This window comes from Amblyomma americanum, chromosome 6, assembly GCF_052857255.1.
Source record: "Amblyomma americanum isolate KBUSLIRL-KWMA chromosome 6, ASM5285725v1, whole genome shotgun sequence".
NCBI lineage: Eukaryota > Metazoa > Arthropoda > Arachnida > Ixodida > Ixodidae > Amblyomma > Amblyomma americanum.
In genome coordinates, this window is record NC_135502.1 from 165,756,711 (window position 1) to 165,769,968 (window position 13,258).

Here is a 13,258-nt window from a genome sequence, read left to right on the forward strand (position 1 = left end):
GCTTTGTAGCAGCTTCATCAATTCCATGGGTTCAAGTTTCAATCACTTAGCAGTCTGTGTGTTTTTAAAATTGAAAAAAAGCAAATGTTATTTATTTTTGTTCATTGCGAGGTGCCGACTAACAGCCATAGGTCTTTTACAGTGGCGCATTGAGATGTGAAAGAGAAATGAACAATGAAAGCAACAAGCAATAGGAATTAAAACGATGGAGGCAATGACAATGAATAGTAGCAACACTTAACAGTCACAAGGTCCTAGTGAGCGTAACAGGCTTCGCTTGAAAGAGTATTTTATTCCAGCTGCAACGCACCTTGAGGCAAATCAGCTGGAGGACTTCCCACAACAACTTGCAGATGTCGAAAAAAATGCCATTCACTGTGGAGATGCCCACTCAGAACACCATGACAACATTCTGAATGAGCATTCTCGATGCCAAATACTTAGAAGGAATCGCAAAAATAACAACGTCTCTCATATACTTGTGAGGGAGTCATCAAAGAAACGCATTTCAAAGTAGCTCAGCGTCATGGCAAGCCTTGACCGAGATGGCAGCGGCTTCCCTATGACGTACTCTTTTAAGCGTGGCCCCTCAACAAAGGCTTGAAAGTCCTTCAGCTTGATTGGGGACATCGTATAGTACTTTTGAAAGTACTCACTGTCTCTGCTCATAAGTAGTGACATCTCTTTGCAATTTAAGGCACTATCATCAGGCAAAACTGCAACGTAGAAATGACCGCGGTCTAGTACTCGGACAATTGCTAGCGGTTCTCCCAGATGGGCGTCACTCACCAGCGCAGAGGAATTAGGAGCTCCAGCAAAGCCTTCTTTTTCTTGAGCAGATAGTATTCCTCTAGCAAGAGGAGATGGTGTACAACGGGTCAATTGTCTCGCATAAATCCATTTTGGGCGACTCCATGTCTGCTCCACGGTATGCACCTCCGGAAGCGCGATCGTCCTTGTTTGCAAATGCCTTCAGAATTTTGCAACACCGGCGGTTACACCGCACGTACAAACTAAAAAAAGATGATATCATTGGCATCAAAATAAGAAGTAGCTGTTATTTTTTTAAAAAAAAAACAAGACTTATTTATTTGAGTAAAACATCCTGCGGGTAACTTGGTGCATTTCAACAGAAAAAAAACTGGCGCCAAATCAGACACCACTCAGCATGAAAGACTGAACAGGCGCAACTTGCCACTGTTTATTCCCAATGTGAGCGAATGAATAAAAGAAGGAACCTGAAGAGGGTGAGGAGGACCCACCCATGCGCACAAGGGAATGCATTTCAGGAAGAAACAGCAGCACACATTTGTCTCACCTCATTCTTTCTAAGCAAACACCTACATTTTCGTACATGGTACGCAAATGATCGTGTTGTTTACCGCAGGCTATACAGCAATTATGTTAAAGCGACTCTGCGCCACTCCTTAAAATTCGGTTATGTTCAGCTAGACGATAACTAATACAACGGCCAGTTTTGCCTATGTACACTTTGCCGCAGCTTAGCGGTATCCGATAGGCGACACCGAAGGCACACTTTACAGACGGTGTTGCGTGCTTCTTACTGCGTTCTGCCTTCTTAGCCTTGCTGTTGTGTGTTTTCCTGCACAAAGAAGCAGTTTTTTGGGATTGGAAAAAACCACCGTGACTTTATATTTTGCGGCCACATGTTTCAAATTGAGTGCCACGTTGTGGGTATAAGGGACACAACAGGTCTACTTTTTTGTTTCTTATCTTCTTCTCGACTGTTTTCGACCCTTTATTTTATTATATTTTTAGTAAGGCTTCTGCCACAGAACTTATAATTGAAGTCGGGTAGCCAGCTTGTTCCAACTTCTCAACATGGGCCTGAAAACTTTCCTCTGCTTTTTGGTAGCAAGATTTTTTCGGAGAAGCTTCCAGACACTTTAGGGCAATAGCGTGTTTCAGTCTAAAAACGAGCAGGATCATAGGGCAACAATTCGTTATGCGCCCGAGAACAGTACATCCAGCAAAAAGGTTTTGTCAGAGAGGGTTATGTTATTATTTAAAAACCGCACCTATTGCCTTCAGCAAGTTCTTAGGTAAAGTCCAAAGTTTCCCGAGTAGTTTAAAATTAGACAAACTTCTTGCACCTTTAGGGGCAAAGCGAAGGATCCTGTTTATTTAAAGCAAATAATCGTCAACATATCTAACTGCATTCAGCACTTCGTCAAAAGTTTCTTTCAAGACTGTTTCCAGTTCTGCAAGAAAGATATGACATAACACAGGTGCCAAACAAGATTCAATACAAATTTCTCTCTCTTGAACTAAAAGCTGACCTTGAAATGCAAGCATGCCGCTGCAGTGTGCTTTTACATCAACCGCTACGGGGAAACTTCCTCCACCAGCCAGCCTCAACAGTGGGGCAAACTGAGCATGAAACCCCAGAGGCCACGGAACCAAGACTTGATGGCATTCTTTCCCAGTGAATCTCAGCACTATTGCACTTTGTCTAAGGTTATTTCCTGCACTTTCAGTTGTGTGCGCGTGCTTTTCTTAGCATATGAAGCAAACAGAAACGTTAAAACCTTGCAAATATTTAGCATCTTGCCGTGCTGAACGTCCAAATAGCTTGCATTTATACTAAAATTAAGTTGCACTTCTCTATTCAGAACGTGTGTAACCTATGTCCCTATGTGTGTAACTCTATGTCCCTTTTGCATAACAGGTCAAGAGAGCAATTCGGCCAACACAAAGGCTGCATCTCCGTCCATTCTATTGAAATATCCGGATATAATGAGTTCGATGAAGGAAATTTTGGAGATGGGACAAATGAATGCGGGTAAATTGGCGTGCCAGGACGTGCTTAACAAAATTGTAGATCGAGCATCGAAGGTGGCAGATGAAGAAATTTTGGAAGACCTGCTGAAATTAACGGCACGGTGGCCTGTGTACCACTGTCTGAAAGTTGTCGACAACAGTGCAACAAAAAAAAACAATCATGCGCAGGGACCTTGTAATAGAGATGAATAGCTTAGAGGCTGCTAGGTACCAAACCGACGTGGTCCTCTCTTGCAGGCCCTGTAAACTGTCTGTCCTAACACAAGGCCAAGCAAAGTGTCCACGGTAAGTTATAATGGTAGTAAAGGCAATCTTTCAGCCGATTCCAAATCATTCTTTTAAAACGAGCAGGTGGCTTCAGGAATGTAGATATCAGATTAGCAGCACTAAAGCACATTGTGTACGCACCAAAAGTGGTGAAGATGATTACAGGAAAGCTGCTGAGGAACTGAGGACTGCACACTCATCCAAGAACGCTCCTATGTGTTACGGTAAGATCTAACCTCTATCTTGCACACCATGATGCAAAGCTCATGACAATGGCATGCTCTCAAGTTAAATATCAGATGTATCGAAGGCAAAGTTGAAGTACTAAAGAGGTTCATTGAAATCAAGTGATTGACATGTGGATAAATTAAGTGGAAAACTTGAATATTCAACAGGTATCAAAACAGAAGTCAGATCACGAGAGGAGCTGGAGCGGCGGCTTGAGGCACGCATATTTCAGATGCGATTTTGTTTGTTTGCTTTTCTAATTCGCATATTATGTGCTTCTGCCTTGCGAAGAACCTATTATTTCACGAAATAATTTTTATTCCTTGCCTCTCCAGACAGGGTTGATAGTTCTGCCTGAGCAGCCATGGCTGTGTTGTAGCCCTGATGGACTTGTGAAGCTTGAGAATGAGACAGTCCTCGTGGAGACATAGTGCCCATTTAAATATAAATATACGCCATTCATCAACTATGATGAAAGGTCTATAAAATTGCCCGACCTGGAATTTCGATGCGACCGAATTGAGTTTAGGTCTAGCCACCAATACTACACTAAAATCCAGGTACAACTGTATGTTTTGAACTTAAAAAAGGCACTACTCTATTTTTTCACTCCTCAGCAATCTGTGATTGTAGCTGTAAAGAGGGATGAAACATTTTTGACTGAGCTCATCCTGAAGATGGAATACTTTTATTTAATATTTCTCATCCCAAACCTTATCTGGATTTTAGTATAATTTATTTTGCTTTCACTCAGAAGCAAAGAGGATTCTTGTAAGTCGGCACTCAGAACGCCAACAAATCAAGCTTTCTGCTTTACGTGCAATATTTTCACTCCATCTTGTAGTCCTTAAACATTGTTACTGCATTCTTACACAGCACAAGTAATCAAGGCAGTTTTACATTTTAATATTTTTGGGAGTATTTATGTGCGTATAGTGAAATGCTGAACAGCGACAATAACTTATTTGAGTAACTTGGTTTTGTAACCAGGTATGCTAATTGTACTCATGTTTGCAGAAATAGAAGTTTACTTTCCGCACCCCTGTTGGGTACACCATATCATTTCACCCTACTTAAGACCAAACATAAAGCCTTTCTTCCAGATTCATAAATGCGTTATGTCATAGAAACAATGCTGCTTATGCAAAATGAGTAAATACACATAAGGAATGTATTTAATGCAGTTAAATCAGCGGGCAACAAATAAAACAACCCAAAATGTGAACATAAAATATCACACAAGGGCAGTAGTGCCACTGCAAAAAACATCCCATCAGGTATCATAGCAAAAAAATCTGTCATTGGCATGGCGCAAGTGAAAGAGTACAGCACTCAGAAAAAAAAACATATTCAAGCACTACAGAGCTTAGCATTGCCACAGTGACACAGTGCATTTGTTCATTTTTTTTGCACACAGATGACAGTGCGTGTACTGATTGTGCCAAAGGTACAAAGAAGAGGTTCCAGCGCATGAAACTAATGCGTGAAATGCATAAATTAGTAATGCACATAAGGAATCTAAGAAATACAATTATTTGCAAATAATTAAACATAGCAATAGAACAACAAAAACAACAACCAATATGTTGACTTAAAATACCACACAATGGTAGTGCCACTAAGCTGTGCATAAGTCTGCAAAAACATCCCATCAGGTAACATTGAAAAAAATCTTCTGTCATGGCACGGCACACGTGAAAGAGAACAGCAGTCAGAAAAAAAATATGCTAGCACTGCAGAGCTTATCATAGCAATAGTGGCACAATGCATTCGTTCATTATTGTTGCACACACGACAATGCACTTGCTGGTTGTGCCAAAGGTACCAAGAAGAGGTGCCTGTGCATGATACAAATACGTGAAATGCATAAATGAGTAACACACATAAGGAATGCAATAGAATTATTTGGAAATAAATAAAAATGACAGTAGAATACAAATACAACAACTAATAAGTGCACACAAGAAAATATTTTTCACTATCCACTGGCCTTTTCAAAGTGCTTTAGGCTAGTACGCAAGTCATTTGAATTCTTGTATTTAAGCACAGTGCATACGCTTTCGAAAAAGATTGCCAGGTTCGAAGTCGATACGACAGTGAAGGTCTACTCATTTGTTATTGATTCAAGGCTGAGCCACCTACTTTAAAACAATGAGGAACTGCTTAAGATCTTCGAGACTGAGGTGGGAAAGGCAAAAGCCTGGAGCCTTTTGAAGGAGGCTGGATTTAATACAGCACTGAGCCAGAAAATACCATAAAATATAATGCAAGCGCAAAGCATTCAAATATCGTGCCAGTAGACAAAGCAAAGGAAACAACTTATCAGCATGAAACCAGTGATTCCCTTCCCAACTATACCAGGTAAGCGGACATGCATTTAGCGATATAGTAAAGATGCTTGCAACACATCTCAAAACTTACAGAGAAGTAAAACTGAATTCGGGTCATGAGTGTGAACTAAGTGCGCCCATCACGTCGCTTGCGCAGCGTGAGAGTGGGGAGGGTTAAGGAGCAAAACACAAGTTACTAACACCCCACTTGAGATGAAGAGAAAACGGCAGCAAGGCTTTGATTGGGAAAGGGGCTAACTTATGGTCTCTAAGGGTAAGAGGCTAGATTCCAAGAGAAGGTAAACATAGCAGGTGCAACACATCCAGGTCCGGATATGACATCAGGAAGCTTGAGGGGCTAAGGCAGCCGCAGCTGGCATAAGTTGAGAGATATGGGAGAGGCCTTGATCCCGCAGTTGGCATATTGAACCGATGATGATAGTTGCGGTGAACACACCAGCTTTATTTCATTCATTTCATTTCATTTATTGAACCCTCAGGACCAAAGGCATTAAAGAGGGAAGTGGTTACAAACAAAAAATACATAAATAGATACAATGCATATTACAGAACAAGTATTATCATTGTCCTGTTATACAATGTTAGCTAGTGCAGAACGAAAATGCTGGTTATCAATTATGTCGACGATATCTGCGGGAAGGCGGTTCCATTCACGTGATGTACGAGGCAAGAAAGACTGAAATGCCGGTTTAGAGTTACATGATTCAATGCCAACTTTGTGACGATGATCAATGCGATTTGACACGTTGGCACGTAGCTGGGGGACGAAATGAGGGAATCGCGAAGCGTGGGGTGATGGTATAGTTTATGAAAAAGGCTTAAACGAATTGTCTGTCGGTGAGATGCTAAAAGAGGTGAAGAAAGATTGGCTTTCATGCTTGTTACACTTGCGGTACGGTTATAGTTGGACAGGATAAAACGAGCAGCGTTATTTTGAACCAGCTCAAGCAGAGTTATCAGTTTTTCATGATGCGGATCCTATATCGCTGCGGCATGTTCCAGATTAGAACGTATTAGTGTTTTATAAAGCAATAATTCCAAAGAAGATGGAGTTTTGGAAAAGTTACGGCGCACGTAGCCCAACATGCGGTTAGGTTTGTTAGCAATGTACAGAATATGGTGCGTCCAGTTAAGGTCAGCTGAAATATGAACACCCAGGTATTTATATGAAGTAACCGCTTCCAAGGCAACGTCATTTAGGATGTACACAGGCGGAGAGTTGGAACTTCTTGATATTCACATAATTTTGCACTAATTAGTATTAAGTTCCATTCGCCATTCATTACTCCAAAGAGGAATGTTATATAGATCACGCTGGAGAATGTTAGCATCGTCGGGGGATTTTATTTCGCGGAGAACAACACAGTCGTCAGCAAACAAAAGAATGTTAGATGATACAATGGGAGGGAGATCATTGATGTAAATAAGAAATAAAAGGGGCCCAAGCACTGACCCTTGTGGCACGCCCGAGTAAACTTCGCTGAAAGGTGAATTAAAATTATTAGCGTAAACGAACTGCGATCGGTTAAGAAGAAAGTATTCAACCCATTTCAGAACATTGTAGTCAATATTCAGTTTGGTTAGCTTTAAAAATGGTAAGCGGTGACATACCTTGTCGAATGCTTTCGAGTAATCTAGGAAAATGCAGTCAGCTTCTGATGTGCGATCTAAAATGTGGTAAAGTTTGATGGTGAAGCTGGCAAGTTGGATTTCACAAGAAAATGACCCCCGAAAGCCATGCTGTGCGGGTGTAAAAAACGAATTAGACTCGAGAAAGTTCACAAGGTTAGTGAAGATGACATGTTCTAATAGTTTGCAACAAGTACTAGTGAGCGAGATGGGGCGATAATTTGTTGGGGATGTTCTATTTCCTGATTTGAATAATAGAACCACCTTCCCGACTTTCCATTGTGTTGGCAGAATGGAACTATTGAGAGTCTGCTGAAAAATTTTTGTTAGTATTAAGGAACTGTAGACAATTGTATTTTTTTAAAATTTTGCATGAATGGAGTCAAAACCGGGCGATGAATGAAATTGTAGGGCATCAATAAGTTTCGCAACGCCAGATGAATCGATGACAATTTGAGGCATAGTTGGAAAATTACACCAGAGTGGAACGGGAGGTTTGGTGTTTGATGTGCGTGATAAGTTCTGAACAAAAGTTTCGTTAAGTTCTGATGCGCAAAAATGAGCCGGAATAGAATCACCTGACGCGTCCGTTAAGTTAATAGATTCTTCGGCATGCGGGTTGACGACGCGCCAAAATTTTTTAATGTTGGTAGATAGCACGGATGGTAAAGTGTTAGGAAGGAAGTCATCTTTTGCTTGCTTAAGCGCAGTTATATAGGCATCAGCGGCAGTCTTGTATGCGTCCCAGTGAGCGTTACATGGTGATAGCCTGGCTGTGCGATATCGGCGATTTTTTCTGTTAGATAGGCGTCTTATATGGGTGGTATACCATGGGGCTTGAGGATTAGAAGTGATGGTGCCTCTTGGAACATACTTCTGAGTTAGTTCGTGAACTTTGGCCGTGAACATATCCCAGTTAGTTTGCACAGAGCGATCGTCAAAGTTTCTGAAGAAGTTTTGAGTAAAAACTGATAATTCATTGTTAATGGCATTGAAGTCTGCTCTAATATAATCTAGTATGGTTTTTTTCTTTCTTGCAGGTTTAGGACAGGCAGTGTTAATATTGAAAATGAGCAAAGAGTGATCACTTATGTTAGGTAAGTAGGTGATGGCTGAAGATAAGTCAGCTCGATTTGTTAGGATCAAGTCTAAAGTGTTGGCTGCGTTGACAGAGATTCTGGTAGCGTTAGTGACTAATTGGTTAAGTGAAAAAAGGGAGCATAAATCAAGAAAATCACTGGCATCGGATGAAAATTGAGAAAGGGTGGGAGGCTGGGTAACCCAAGAAATTGGCGGAAAGTTAACATCACCAAGTAAAAAGAAGGAAGCAGATGGAAATCTGGTGTGTATTATGTTAAGTTCGTCATGAAGGTCGTTAATAAACGAGCGTTGAGAAAAAGGAGGACGATAGCATAGGCCGAATATTATTTTCTGATGGTCGAGAGTAACTGATGCCCAGACAGTTTCCAAGACGCTATTAGTGTAGATGCATGATGACGGTATGTCTTTCGAAATTGCGAGGAGTACGCCGCCTCCCCGCTGATTAGTTCGGTCATTGCGATATACTGCGAAGCGGTGTGCGTTGTGAAATAGTTCGTTATCGTGAATTTGAGATGATAGCCAAGTTTCAGTAAGTGCGATGATATGCGCAGAAAAGGTGTCGATTGCCAATGAAAGAGAAGTTTTCTTACTCAAGATACTTCTGATGTTAGTATAAAGAATCATAACATCAGATGGTGATGAATGACCACTGCCCCTCTTGCGCCCCTAGGACGCCCCATGTGGCGAAGCGACTGATCCTTGGGATGCGTGTTCAGATGGTAGCTCGATTTCATCGATTGTGTCGTTAGATGGATTGTACATCAAGCATTTGCCGCGTATGTATAGCTTATTGTAGCGAAGGAGAAATTTGGGTGATCCCGGATGGCCGATTTCAAATTCGGTAAGTTTCCGTCTCGCAATTCGAGTGGCGGGTGAAAAATCCTCGCTTATTGAAATTTTGTGTTCCTTGAAATCATTGCGATGTGATAGGATTAACTCTTTTATTTTGTAGTTGGTAAACTTAGCAATAATGGGTCTGCATTTATTAGCGGAAAATATCCCTAAACGATGAACACGCTGAATGGGTCGTTTGGTAGCGAGTCAAGAACATTCGTCAGTGCATTGGTCAGTGTGCTTTCAGTTTGTTGCCACGTTTCAGATGAATCTGTCAGTCCATGAAAAACCAAATTATCGCGGCGCGACCTGTCCTCCATATCGTCTAGGCGTTTTTGTAAAAAGTTATTTTGTGAAGTTAAGCGTTCATTTGATTCTTGCATGCCTGCAAATTCGTGGCTGAAGGTGTCAAGAACTTTCCCTTTCTCTTCTAGTTCGTCCAAACGCTTCTTAATGTTACTTATATTTGCTTCGATGCTTTTCTGCCCAGCCTTAATGAATTTAATATCTGCGGTCAGTTCAGTTTGTGCCTTCGAACTTTGCAAAGAGCGGGCGTGAACATCTTTGAGCAGTTGAAAAATTACGGTCATCTGTTGTGCAGGGTCTTCGGGGAGCGATTCAATTTCTGATAGGGATCGAGTGGTGGGGCCAGGGTTCGTTTCTATGTCGCCGGAGCAAAAGAGTAGGAAGACCATAGAAAACCAATCGCACACAGTTTCACACAGCACCCCTGGGCACGGGAACAGCAGCAAGCAGATGTCATCACTCTTTTTAGCGTACAAGGAAAACGTACACACCTGCATCGGAGCAAAGCGGAAGTCAGGAGCCATGCTTCTTGTAATGTTCCTGTGCCCACTGAATCCAATCCGCGGACGGAGAGGCCACAGCTTAAATTCCTTGTGGGCGATGATGCAGTTGTCGATGGGGTTGAACGGTCGAAGGCGAGCGATTCGATCGGGTGCGCAGGGATGAAAGATATGTTGAAGGGGCCATTGTCAGGCAGTGGTGGTGGTAGCATCTGAGCTGATGGGCATGGGGGAGATAGCGATTCCGGTATCAGCCAGGTGAAGAAGAGCGTCAGCGTAACCTGCATCGGAGCAAAGCAGAAGTCAGGAGCCATGCTTCTTGCAATGTTCCCGTGCCCACGGGATTATTGGTAGCTGCATATTAGCAAGAGCAGCACACACATAAACTACTTTGTTCATGTGTGGCAACAAGTTGAGAGGAATTTTGTTGCTCAGAATGCGGTAGATTTTTAGTCTCTGAATAACGCTCTCGACATGAATGTGAACGGATGTGATTTCATAAGTATTTTTCTATGGCTTCCTGAGATAGTTGACCACCTCTTGCATTAAAAGGAAGCATAGGTAAGACCGCACTTTTCCCCTTAACAGTAGATCTTATGCTAGGAAACCCTTTGTCACTAATGACTAAATCACCTGGCTTCAGGAGCTCCAAGAACCCAGAATCTCGAGTTATAAAAGAATCCGTCTAACGCCCACCATACACATTAGACACAAATGCGATCATTCCATTTGGTATGATCGCAACAAGAAATTTTATAGTGCAGCCGCTCTTTTAATTTGAATACATCGCATACTGACATTCAGGATAAGATGGTGTTTCAGTGCGTACTTCCGTGCAGTCAATTATGAATTTACAATTAGGCTAGTGTTCCTTGAATGCCGGTGGAATATACAGGCTGATCAACTCTCGTGGAGGCACAAAATCTACTTTTGCAAGGCCACACTAAGAATGTCTAAAGTCTTCACAAACACATTTGATGCTGCTGTTGCTGTTACATTAAACATGACTGCCAGTGCGGCACAGGCAATCCCGAGCCGAAGCTTTGTAAGAAACAAGCACAGTTTGTCCTCAGCTGCCATGTCACTTCTTTACCTAGAACGGGGCATGAAGCTAAGTAAGAGGTAGAAAACCGGCAGTGCCACTCCATACAGGTCTCGCAGTGCTTTTTCGTTGTCTTTAGGAGAAGATAATTCAGAAAACACACAGCTTCTCTTCCACGATCCATCTGTCAGGGTCACCTTCAAGGATGAAAATGAGCATTTAAAAACCAAGCTGAAAAGACACCTACCTAAATGGAACATTTTAAAGGTAAGTAATTGTTAAAAATGACTAATGCACTGCATTAGAACACAGGTCTCTAGAACTGAACTAGAAATAAAGATTAGCCAAACCTGGTCAATCACTTCTGTGTGAGACACCTGAGTGGATGCTTCACTCCCATTGGTCACAGACAGAAGCAGGGTCAGCTTTCCTGAAGAAGAGGGTGCTGTTTGGCAGTTCTAAAAGAATATTATAGTTGTATATTCTCCGGGCACAATTATGCCGATGCTTCCCTGTACGATTCTAACCTCAGACAAAGTGGCACATCTCAAGGGCTTTTTAATCGACGGTTAACATCTCAAAGACTGCAGTAGTTACAATTTCTTTATGAACAAACACTTACAAATTAGGTAAATATAAATTTCTATGAATCGCAGCCTTCCCCTCCCCCTAAGGCGCACATTTTCCTTTTAAGCAGTTGCAAAAAATGGATTGCATTCTATTTGTTAAATTGTAGGTGCATGTGCTTCAAAACAGTTTTGAGATTACTTCATTTCAAAGCAGCACGGCTGTCATGGTACATGTAAATACCTGGTAATGAGTTGCAAGGCTTATTCCTGTTATGGAAGCATATTACCTGCATTACCTTTATTTCGTTTGTTCCTGAACGCCAAACACAAAATATCGTTTATGTATGCAAACAAACCCTTAGAAGCACACTTCAGCCGAGTGAGAAGCACAGGCTGCTGCCCCAGCCCCATTCATCGCACAAGTAAAAAGAATTTCCACGTTCAGCAGATTTTGTCTAGCAACTCAAAAACAAAACCAGCTTGAATGTCATTATCTTTGATATAGCTTCTAGAACTGAAGGAGATAGTGAAAGTGCCCTACAATGTTGCGAAGGTGCTCTCTGAATATAATGATGTGTCTGCAATTGAAGATGTACTTACAACATCAGCATGTGTTCGGAGGGGAGCTTCAGCTGCAGGGCTGTTCATACACACGAGTTGCAGGTCATCCATGGAGTTCGCCAAATCAGCAGCATATGTAGGAGTGGAGTCATTGACCGCCACTGTCTGCTGCTGCTGTGATACATGAGCTTCCTCAGGTGATGATGCTGCCTGTTTAAAACGCTTCTGCCACCTGTGTTGTATAAACAAAAAAAACTAATTATGACTTCCATCCTCTGCAAGCTGAATGAATACATGCTTTGCACCATATCTTGATAGGATACCTATGCATCTTACCACTCTTTATGAATTGCCTCTGCCACTCGTACATTAAGATACAAATACTTCGAACGCAATTTACATACCCTTTTGCTCTCTCTTCGTTCGGCATTTTTTCCTGTAGACCGAAAGGACGACGCTGAGCACATACGAAGCATGGTGTCTGATATCACTCTTAGAGTTGCCCACGAAGTGGTCGCTGCAAATTCTTGATTAAGCATTTCGCTTCCGTGTGGTGCCGACGGGACTGCATAAAGAACAGTACGTAGTGTAGTGAGACACCAGGCATAAGCCCAGAAAATCATAAAGAAAATGTTAAAGCTGTATTCTGTGATTTACTACATTTTCTAATGTAACAGCAGAACGTAGTAATATTTATTGATGGAAAAAATCACAGTGCGAAAAAAACTATTCAATCCTAAAACAAAGACGCTGAGCCTCCATATTAAATATCATTGATCAAAGTGCCTGTCAGGAGCTGTAGCAGAAAAATGAGCATAATATTAATATATAGCTCAAAAGCAGCGTGCCATGGTAACACTAAACAAAAAGTAGTGTTTGCAAAAGCTGTTCAGGAGATTAATAACGGATAGTAGCTTTACCTGTCCTTAAAAAGCAGCCGCCCTACCACGACCCTCCCTCATAAATCAGCTGACGACGGTGAATTCGCTTATCACGACAGACTTACCGGGCGAAGCCAACAATCCGGCGCCTTCATGACCTGTCACTAACTACAGCCGAAAAGAAAGC

General features: G+C 41.8%; 1 long non-coding RNA gene across 1 annotated transcript; it reads right to left on the minus strand.

Annotated features, from left to right (window-relative positions):
• Positions 1–4,555: 4,555 nt before the first annotated feature.
• On the minus strand, positions 4,556–12,749 carry LOC144095041 (uncharacterized). The gene is made up of 3 exons (XR_013306679.1): positions 12,595–12,749; positions 12,230–12,422; positions 4,556–10,299 (listed from the first exon to the last, which is right to left on the minus strand). It is a non-coding gene; the product is annotated as an uncharacterized LOC144095041 (long non-coding RNA).
• Between the last annotated feature and the right edge of the window lie 509 nt (positions 12,750–13,258).